This window comes from Hoplias malabaricus, chromosome 11 (assembly GCF_029633855.1).
Source record: "Hoplias malabaricus isolate fHopMal1 chromosome 11, fHopMal1.hap1, whole genome shotgun sequence".
Lineage (NCBI taxonomy): Eukaryota > Metazoa > Chordata > Actinopteri > Characiformes > Erythrinidae > Hoplias > Hoplias malabaricus.
The window spans coordinates 15,842,496-15,853,974 of record NC_089810.1 but is presented as its reverse complement, the minus strand read 5'-3'; the positions used below and the strand labels follow the sequence as shown (position 1 = coordinate 15,853,974).

The window sequence follows — 11,479 nt, the reverse complement described above, 5'->3', positions numbered from 1 at the left end:
TTTTTATTATACTTATTTTTTTATTGAATGTGATTATGCATGCAATTCTTCAAGCACTGCAGTACTTCAGGAGCTGAACTGAAGGCCTTATACGTCAACATGAGGAATGAGTGACTCAGAATCAATCAACCACATTTTAATTTTAGCGAGTGATAAGTTTTTGCAGGAAATAAACAAATAAAAAGAAAAAAGGAAAAGGTATCCCACCAGCCCAAGTGTGCCAAGCAGTGAGCAGCAGTCAAACAAGGTTCCGGTTGTTAGCGATGGAAAAAAGCAAAAGTCCTTTGTGAGGTGTCTTTACTAAAAAACTGCTAAAAGAACATTATTTTTATACATTAATATACTGTATATCAAAGACAGTTTTAGATCAAATATATGGGCCATTATTCCTCAAAACGAATAATGTTTGAACTGCTTATTTTCTGTTCAGGAAACTAATGGTATCATGAGTACATGAATTCCAGCTCTGTGTACCTTTAAAAAATTACTGCATACACTTCTGCACTGGAATGCCATGTGTCGTGTCCCCTACCCCACCCCGGTTCTATTATTATTCCCTAAATTACTAATAATTATGTTGTAATTACCTGTAAATCAAGATTATTCCCACAACCATGTTCACATTTACACAATCTTTCCAGACTGCAGCTTAACCGGAATTTACACCAAAGCTGAAACCGATGAATATCAGAAGTCACGAAAACTCATGTGCTCTTGTTTTACAAACAAATTTAAAAGTGCAACTTGGTATTTTGGGGCGGCATGGTGGCACAGCAGGTAGTGTCGCAGTCACACAGCTCCAGGGGCCTGGAGGTTGTGGGCTCGATTCCCGCTCCGGGTGACTGTCTGTGAGGAGTTGGTGTGTTCTCCCCGTGTCCGTGTGGGTTTCCTCCTGGTGCTCTGGTTTCCTACCACAGTCCAAAAACACACGTTGGTAGGTGGATTGGCGACTCAAAAGTGTCCGAATGTGTGTGTGTCTGTGTTCCCCTGTGAAGGACTGGCGCCCCCTCCAGGGTGTATTCCCGCCTTGCACCGAATGATTCCAGGTAGGCTCTGGACCCACTGCGACCCTGAATTGGATAAGCGCTTACAGATGATGGATGAATGAACTTGGTATTTTACAAATGCCTAAATTTTTTTACCCAATACATTACATGGGGTCAATAGCAGAAAGTAGCATAATAAAAGTGGGCTTTTGAAGCGTCTCTGCCTGATAGCTCTAGTGTAAAACTAACTAAGCAAAAACTGATTAACAAGCATGCCTTGGTTCTCTTAGATCAACAAGATTTGGTAAAGAAGGGAAATTGTGTAAATCTATCAGAAATTAGTGCATCTTGCAATTAAATTTTATCTCTACGTTCACTATGCTTTCCATTAGTTAAGCTCAGAGCGAGCTCAGCGGCAGCGATGGTGCTGTTTCAGCAATTTCAGCTTTCATATTAAGGATGTCCTAAATGTATGCATGCTGAAACAATGCCTGATCTTGTTGAACTCTCATTCAATAATGAGTACAACGGGTTCTGAGCCGTCCCGGAATTACAGGGTGCAAAGCAGAAACACACCCTGGGCACCAATACATCACACAGACACACACCTGAACAACCAATCTACCTACCAACATTGGACTGTGGGAGGAAGCCAGAGTACCCAGAACAGGGGAGAAAACACACCCAAACTCATCAGATACAACACTGGTTTGAACCGACAACCCCAGAACTTTGGAGCTGTGTGACTGTCTGTAAATGCCTGTCTGTCTACTCTGCCACCCTGTGATTACTGAAAATGGAAAGTAAAATCCAACTCTATCCAGTAACAAGGTATGAGGAAGCCTGAAGAGATTTTAAACAATACAAAGGTTGTATCTATTCATATTCAGTGGGCAAACATTATTCTCAGCATATACAAGTGGACAACAGGAATTACTCTACAACACAAAAGAATTGATGGCTTGAGTGGTCAGAATGAGTAATGTGCAGTTAGTAGTGCCATAAATTCACATGGCATTACTGTGGCTCTAAGTACCATTATCGCTAGCTACAGACATACTACTTAAAGCCTTTATGTCATTCACTACAAAAATGCAGTGATATACAACACAGCAGCAGGGGTTCTCTGCAGCCTAGCTTTTTTGTGTGGTCAGTGAGCTGTTGAATGGAGCGGCTCATTGATTTCCTCCCCTCTGTGAAGACTACATTAGTGAGAGCACATAATCAGAGAGAAGGTCAGGTGGATCAGACTGACAGAGTGCCAGGAAGAAAAAGGAGCAGTGATGTGCTCAAGGGACAATGCTCAGCCTTGGGCTCAGAGGCCAAAAGCCACACACACACACACACACACACACACACACACTAGCCCTTTAACACAGGCATGCACATTGGCCGGTTATAAATATAGAAAGCCAATTTTCAGAAAAATGTAGACATTTTAATGAATGAATGAATGAATGAATGAATGAATGAATGAACGGATGAATGAATCTCTGTTTAAGTCAATTCCCAATAAATCTATTAAGAGGATATAAAACATTCAAGTGGCGATCAATACATTTTGGAATAAAACCCTTTATATAAACCCCACTGTGTACCCACTATAATTTACCACAAACAAGACTGCTTCATAAACTCAAATTTGGTGCCAAATGCCGATGCTTTCATCACAATAGTAGCAGGAACTCATTTATTTGCCCAGGTAACTTTCTATCAGGCCTTAATTTTTGGGTGATGTTCTTGTGCAAATCTTAAGCATATCTCTTGTGCATATCTATAAAAGGACATTTGATTAAACAGTAAAGTGGGATTAACATTTGTGTATCTTCTTCTCCATCCTGCTAAACATGTGGCTTTTCTTGACTATGGCCCTCAGATGGCGGAATAAAGACTGAGAAATCTGTTGGTGCAGTCAAAGATCACATTCCACAACCTTTTTGCACAGCTCTTTTTTGACACTTCAGGTCACATTTCTACTATGCCTTAAAATAGCCGTGTGTGAAAATCCCACACATACACAGCTGTGGAACCCCCATTCACATGACCTAGGACATCAAGTCTTAATGTAAAGGTGGGATGTATCTCTAATAAACTGGCAGCTCTGTGTATTCAGACACAGATTTAACTGAAGAAACTAACCTTAAATGGCAGTACTTTTTTCAGTTCCACCACTAGTGATTTCACTAAGATTCAAATTGCTACTTTAAACAATGTGAATCTTCACATCACATACCATCAGGAAAATTATCTTAACTATGTGACAGAGCAAAATGACAGCTAATTTAAAATTTTGTTCTTTCCAGGGTTAATGATCCAAAATAGTTGGACTCTTATTATGCATGCTCCTATTTTACATCTAAGGCAGACTTCAATGGTTGCACTGTTTGAAATTAGCGAGTTATCAGAACGTGCCCTGTGGCAATGCCAGGATCTCTACCATTAATTCACTACATATCTTGCTCCTCAGCTTTTCATTATATTCAGGTCTAATTTGAAGCCTAGAAAAAATGAAACGAAATCCATATTTTATCAGTGTTGCAAGCAAAACCGTAACAAATTTTGTGTACACTTTTTTGGACTAGTTCCCTGTAAATCACAAACAAATGCTACTTACGCCCAACAAGACCTGGAATAACGTCACATCATCATTAAGACATAATGATTAAAAACATAAAATACTTATGGTGACCAATATCTACTCCCTAGTTATGTCCATCATGCTACACAATGTGAGGGTAAAGCTACATGCTTTCTTCAAGACTCATGGACTCCAAGCATCACACTGGCATGCCTGTATGAGAAGACTATCAGGCAATACTGTTACACCAGCAAACAGACACCTATGTAGGCTAGCTCCCCAAAAAAAGCAAGGTCAATTATGTGGCCAAATGGTTAGAGGACTGAGCTTCAATCCCAAAGACCAGTGGGAACACCCATGGCTGAACTGCCCTTGAGCAAAAAACTGAACCCACAACAGATCCCCAGGCACCAGGGATGGCTGCCCCAGGCTCTGGGTGTGTGCTCACAGCCTCTAGTGCACTAGTGTGTGTGTGTTCACTGCCACAAGTGGCTTAAATGCAGAAGACACATTTTGTTGTACGGTGTACAATGAAAAATAATTGCACATTCATTCATTCATTATCTGTAACCGTTTATCCAGTTCAGGGTCGCGGTGGGTCCAGAGCCTACCTGGAATCATTGGGCGCAAGGCGGGAATACACCCTGGAGGGGGCGCCAGTCCTTCACAGGGCAACACACACTCAGACACATTTGAGTCGCCAATCCACCTACCAACTACCAACATGTGTTTTTGGTCTGTGGGAGCACCCGGAGGAAACCCATGCGGACACGGGGAGAACACACCAAACTCCTCACAGACAGTCACCCGGAGCGGACTCGAACCCACAACCTCCAGGTCCCTGGAGCTGTGTGAGTGCGACACTACCTGCTGCACCACCGTGCCACCCTAATTGCACATTATTATTATTATTATTAATATTATTAGCGTAGTGGCCCAATACAATCTGTCCACCCAAAGAGAAAGTTCAGTTAATTGTTGTAAAAGACATGTCAAGCTGCTCAGTTTGAAAAAAGAACATATGAAAAAATAATATTTTTTTCAGTGCATTAACTCATTAATTTAGGGATCTGGGTCTCCTACCAGACCACCAAATAAAATAAAAGTCTGAAATTCTGAAAACATGGGATAAAGCAAGTTATTCTGATTTTGTGCTGTGTCTTACACAGTTAGCAGGCACTGAAACAAGCCATTCTCTACAGGGCTGATTAAACAGGGTAAGAGAAGTGTTGTGCTGTGTTCCTTATGGTATTTTGAACAAAGCTTTTAACAAATGTTTTATTATAATCACCAGACAAGTCAACTTTATCTCCTATGCAATGAAATTACTGTAACAAGAACTTCACTGACTGCAAAATACAAGAAGATGCAGACAGTTAACAAAAACCACAACAGCCACTAAGCGACCTACAGTAAAAATAGCCTAAAACCACTGGTTTATCTATTTCAGATGTATCCTCTGGGAGCTCAGATTATTCTTCTGAAATGCAACTCTATGCTTTGTCTTTCCTTGCTAGGCCTGATCTTAATTAAAAGAAGTGAAAATTTCAGCAGTGACTACTGAAGCTCTTCCAGTACCTTTTTTAATATCATAAGCTATAAAAATTAACCACCAAAAATATTAATAAATATGTGGAGGGAATAAAAACGACAAAACTACAAATCTGGCCAAAACTTACACTGTTGTCATCTCTGATTACTTCATTAAAAGCTGCACACAGTGTAATAAGCTGGTGTGGAAGGGCTGAAGACAGGTCTTTCATGTATCAATCCACTAACTGCTGCACTTTGTACAGTGTTTCATTTCGACATGGCCAATTCACTCAAGATAAATCACAAGGGCTGTGAATCGTGGATAGGCTGTGAAATGAAAAGCATGTATCAACAAACATTCAACACTTAACACTAAAGTAATTTTTTGCATCAGATAATCAGCTTTCACCTTTCCATTCAGATTTTGTCCAAATTCTGCTTTGTCCCTCTTTCCCTCATATCATCAGAAATTTGTTTTCTGAGCAAACGTAGGCAACTATGCCTTCAAATAATATAACAATTTTGTAAAATTCAACACCTTAATTTGTAGCAACATTAAGCTGGTCACTCAAACTTTATGAGCAGGAGGCAAACATAAGCAAATCTCTCCACAAGCCTTATCTAAGCCTCTTTGCATTCACTGATATATTTTTCCCCACTTGTCAGAGAGCAATTTCTCTGTGTTTTCAGCACATCAGCAAATGCATAATTAATATACTTGATATTTTGTCAGTTTGACTGCATGGCAATCATAGTGCCTAAATACGTCGATGCATCCCATGTGGCACAGAGATACTGTGTCATTGTGTTTTGGGGGCAAACAGTCAGCAGAAATATTGAAGAATTGCATTAGATTCAATTCCAAATAGATCAGTAGATTCAATTCCAAATGCCCAGTAAAACTGTTTAAAATTATTTTCAAGAAAATTTTCAAGTGATATAAAATGACTTGAATCAAAATAGAAATATGCTCACGTGACAAGAAGCAAAGTAGATCTTCTAAATGAGAACGAAGCCTCCTTAAATCAGGTGAAATTTCTAAGTCCCCACTAAAATGGAACATAAAAAATTGGGGTGCACAGAAACTAAAAGCAGGCAAAATAAATGAAAACATCCATCTATTATCTGTAACCGCTTATCCATTTCAGGGTCACGGAGGGTCCAGAGACTACCTAAATCCATTGGATGCAAGGCGGAATACACCCTGGAGGAGGCGTCAGTCCTTCACAGGGCAACACACACACTCACACATTCACTCACACACTCACACCTACAGACACTTTTGAGTCACCAATCCACCTACCAACGTGTGTTTTTGGACTGTGGGAGGAAACCGGAGCACCTGGAGGAAACCCACGCGGACACGAGGAGAACACGCCAACTCCTCACAGACTCAAACCCACAACCTACAGGTCCCTGGAGCTGTATGACTGCGACACTACCTGCTGCACCACCGTGCCGCCCTTAAATGAAAACATTGAAGAAAAAAAATATTGAATCAAAGGAAGGACATTTGAACTAAAAATAATAAATTTGAGACTTGTGAAGGACTGGCGCCCCCTCCAGGAGGCCTTGCGCCCAATGATTCCAGGTAGGCTCTGCACCCACCGCGACCCTGAACTGGATAAGGGTTACAGATAATGAATGAATGAATGAATAATAAATTTGAAAAGAAGCTACTTTTAAGCAAATGTGTGCAAATGTGAGAAAGCAACCTTGGCTCTCCTCCTCAATGTGTCTTCAAAGTGCAAGGTTGCTTCTGGCAAGAGTCAACAAAGTTAACACAGTCGCCCAGGGATTGTGTATTTTCCATTTGGACACTTCATCCATAGCATAATTCTGTCACAACTGAGCAGACTGTGCTGTTAATGATATGTGGCACTCTAGGTTTGTGCATTCTAATTATATTCTGCAGAGTCTGCCAAGATCTGTTGATCTATGTGGTATTATAGCTTCGATGACAGCAGTCTGCAAATAGTCTGAGCTTGAATAAGTAAGGGAAACAAGTTCACACAAACTGAAAATAGGCTCTTGCTGAGGCCATGTTACTACACAAAGATGATCGGTCGCCGCTGACAGGCAGCTGAAGAAAAAGGGTCTTGATACGACACAATATTTGGCTTGTTTACATGTCTGAGTTTCAGAATAATATCCATTATAGTTTTGACAGTCCAGTACTGGTGCAGCACCATTGTTGGTGTATTTATGCTAACCTCCACCTCCATTGCTGCCAAACCACTGCAAGCAGGGGTACCATCAGCCTTGTCATTTTTATACCTAATGGCCACATTATTACTGTTTCTGACTGTGTGAGAGAAAAGCATTTCTTGGGCATTTACCCCAAATATATATTCAATTATTTCCTTTCTTTTTAATGTATTTTTGGACAGTACTTTCAGGCTTTTTTTCTCTTCTGCACAATATATTTATATATATAATCCTAGAATCACAATACCTCTTTGAATCCAGTTTATAATACTTCCACACTGCAGGCATTTTAGAATTTGGGTCTTTGGATCTTTTAGAAATGCCATCTACCCCAAAATCAAGAGATCAGATTAATCACATTAAGAAACAATACTGGAATCAGGGGCCTATACCAACATGTGGTATTTTTTCCCATACACATTTTTAAATGCAGAATGTACAAGAATATCTTCCATTTTTAATATTACAAAGTAAATATTATGTCATATCTGTAACCGTAGAAACAAACAACTCTCCGATGCCTAGGGCCTTTTTTTTTTCTTCAAACAAATATTAATAGATACCAACACTGCTCTGTAATTGAACGTCTCATTTTCTTACCTGTTTGGTATACAATTTCTACAGTTCATTCATTCTGTAGACTGCTTCATCCAGATCAGGGCCATGAAGAAAAAGAAATGAATATACCTTCAGAGAATTGAGATCATGCATGGCATGATCACATGTGCCAATCCTCTCTTTAACTACTTGGGTTATGTTATTAAACCTATTATTGTGAAGAAGGCTGCCTTGTCACTTCACATGAAAAAGACCATGGACAGTGACACAGACTATTAACTCCACGTGAACACCTGCGGCAAAATTAGAAATCTGTCTCCACCTGGTGGTCAAATACAGTAAATATGTTACCGAAAACTACTGTAGTTTAAGTGCAAAATTCCTATTCAAGTTTTCTTGGATTTGTGTTTTTCAGGGCATCAATGATGATCAAATTAACTCATAGGCACACGTTTGGTCCCTGACTGGAACACGAACTGGATGATGCCAAATTTATCTGTTAAATGAGAATAAAACTAATTAAGTGAACTATAACTGGAACTATTATTAATAATCAACACTATTCTCTGACTTAGGTTCCCTAACTTCAGCAGTTACATCAAAATATTCACCAAATCTGCCTTCTACCATCATAAAACAGGTCTGGTGTCCCAAAACCCAAACGCTCATTCTTTCTTTTAGTGGACTGCTGAGATGGTCTCCTAAAACACCATTAAAGACTAAACACCAGCTCTATGAAAGTGTCAAATAAATAAATACAGTGGAATTGAAGTTCCTAACTTGTGTTTATTGATAGCTAGAAAACATGTTATTTCTTATTACTTCAAGGAATAAGGTTTAAAAGACCGTTGGTCCCCCCCCCTCCCCCAACGGAAACTAATAGGCCTCTTACATGTGACGTAGATGGTGGACAACAACTGTAGAAGTTGCACTTAATTTAATGCAAAATGACGAAAAGGTGTGTTGATTTTGGCTGCAATAATTCAATGTACAGTGGGACATCTGTGCACAAATGGCCCAAAGATCCCAAAATATCCAGAAAATGGACTAAATTTTTCAACTTTAAACGGGCACTTTGGAAAGGACCCTCCGCTCACTCCGTTATCTGTAGCTCATTTCACTGGTGCTTTTCCAACAATATGGGCATGTAAGGACACCAACGAAAGGTGTTCAAGAGCCTCTGTAACATGGAGGTAAACAGGGTAAGGACACTCACTTCGCCTGTTTTAGTTGGTGTTAGTTAACGTTAGCTTGACTCGCTAAACTCGGTGCTCAGATTATACTCGGCTACGTATCACTAGCTGCATTACGGAGGTTTATAGTGTCGGATGAATTCGAGTTCGACGTCGATCACATTTACAAGAATAACAGTAGCTCTAAATTTGAGTTTAGCTTATTGCTAGGCTATTGTCATGAATAATGTTGGTTATTTAGCTAGATACTGTCATAACAGTCAGTCATAACGGTGTTTTACTGCGGAGTTGTTTAGATGTTGTCCACCAGTGACGTCACGGTTGCGTTCAAGAATTTCCGTAGAGAGTTCGGGTTTTTCCGTCAATTTAATAAAATTGTCAGTTTTAAAGTAAATAAAGCTGCTATTTTCATTTTAATTCATACTTATAGATGTCAGTAACTAAAATAATGTGAAATATTCATGGAGGTCCATTAAGTGGTGCTTAGCCTTTAAACATCTCCAGCACATTCAAAACGCTGCAGCTGGAAGATGTTATAGATACGCCCCAAATGCAGCACAATGTAAATGCACACACACACACACACACACAGACACAGACACACACACACAGACACAGGTTCCTCTCTTATTACTATCTTACTCTTTCACTTTATAAGCACCTTTGTACGAGCCTGTATGAATTGTGTTATTTTGGTATAAGTTAGCTAACTTGCTCTGCTTCTTGGAAAAGTTTTTTTTAATGGTTTGAATATTTTGTGTTAAAATGTAGCGGTATTAGCCTAAACAATATTTGCCTATATACTAAAATACAAGGTTAAAAATAAGGTTTCAGTTCAGTATGTACGGCATTATTAGGTACTGTTATTAGTTTTTGGCTCGTTTACAGAAGTGACTGACCTGAGGGGTTTTCCCCAAAGCAGAAGTCAAAATCGCGGTTTCTGGCCTTTCAGCTGTTCTCTCTCTTTCTTTTGAATATGACGAGCTTTAGAGTCAAAACACACTCACAGAGGAAGTGAAACAAAACAAACTGAAACATATTTCAAGGCAATGGCGGCCATTGGAGGTAAATGGCAGACGAGAATTACTGGACGATTTTGTATAAAATGTATCGTGTTTCCCGCCTCAACGCGCCTCTCCCGCACTTTTCAGATACGGCCTTTTGGCTAACGAGGGAGACCTGGTGGTTCGGCCTGTGGTAAATAGCTAATTTAAAATACCAGAAAACGCCACTGTTCTTCAAAATGACAAATCCCCCGCCCAATAAAACCCTAATATTATATTAATCTTGTAGTTGTAAATACACACACACCTTTTTCAGTATGCCCCGGTCATTGGCCCAGCTCTATAAATGTAGTTCACCTCTCAATTACAACTCCATTTAAAAGCCCTGCCCTGCAATTTGACAAGATTGGCTCCTTAGTTGTATGATATAAATAGCCCTGACTGTCTGAATTTACCCGTTTGAGTGTTCGGAACACTTGGGAGTTTCAAGGATTTTGTTAACTGCTTCATTCGCTTATTGTACATCTAAAATTATAAATATAAAACATGTTAAAAAGGCAAAACTAAATGTTTTTCACTGAAGGGGTTCTTTAGGTGCACATGATCCTGATTATTGTTTGCATTTATCAGTAAAATGTAGACTCCCAGGCCTGAGTTATTAATAACTTATTACCTACAATGTGCATATTGTCACTGTAGAAAAAATAAATAAATAAAAGAAAGAAAGAAAAAAGACAAGTATCTTTTAAATAATAGTTTATAGGAGAAGTGGAAAAATAAACTTCTTATCGTTTAGTGGAATTCCCTGTAAAAAAATGTTCTAAGCATTTTTAAAACATTTCTATTAGTGCATTCATCATGAACATTTCACAGTGTGAAGGACAGCTACTTTAAAAAAACAGAAGACACTCATTTCTTTATTATAATTAAGTACTATGTTATTCTCTCTCACACACACACACACATTGAGAGAAGGTTTTAACACATTGAGGGAAGGAACTAAATATTTTCTTCTACCATGACACAGATACCTCATCCACTTTTATTTAAAAAAAAATAAATATAAATAAATATTCTTGCTGCTTTTTAGTGTGGAACACTTGCCCCTTGGCTGCACGGCTGTATGAAGTTCGGTGGTCGTGCTCTGGGGGGCGCTGTAGAGGCAGAGCCGGGCTCACAGCAGCGCTATGTCTGATCCGTGTTCAGCTGATGTTTAACACCAGTCCCTCTGGGAAAACATGAAGTAGATCAGAGAAGCCTGCGCGTTACGGTAAGTGTATCTGGTCTTTTCATCCCAGTGCTCAGACTCTATTTTAAAGCCCAGCAGTGTGAATAAACCAACACTACTGTCGTAAAAGTTCAGTGGTACAACAGTCGTCTGCTTTTACTCGTGTTATCTCTTTGTGGGAACTTGTCAGC

The 11,479-nt window shown here is 39.4% G+C and overlaps 1 protein-coding gene across 1 annotated transcript in view; it reads left to right on the top strand.

Moving 5' to 3' along the window:
- The first annotated feature begins 8,788 nt into the window (after positions 1–8,788).
- ppfibp2a (PPFIA binding protein 2a) overlaps positions 8,789–11,479 on the top strand; it is a 37,542-nt gene continuing 34,851 nt past the window's right edge. The window contains exons 1-2 of the mRNA XM_066684338.1: positions 8,789–9,065; positions 11,151–11,330. The gene's annotated coding sequence lies outside the window, so the exon portion shown is untranslated. The remainder of the gene's footprint in view (positions 9,066–11,150; positions 11,331–11,479) is intronic.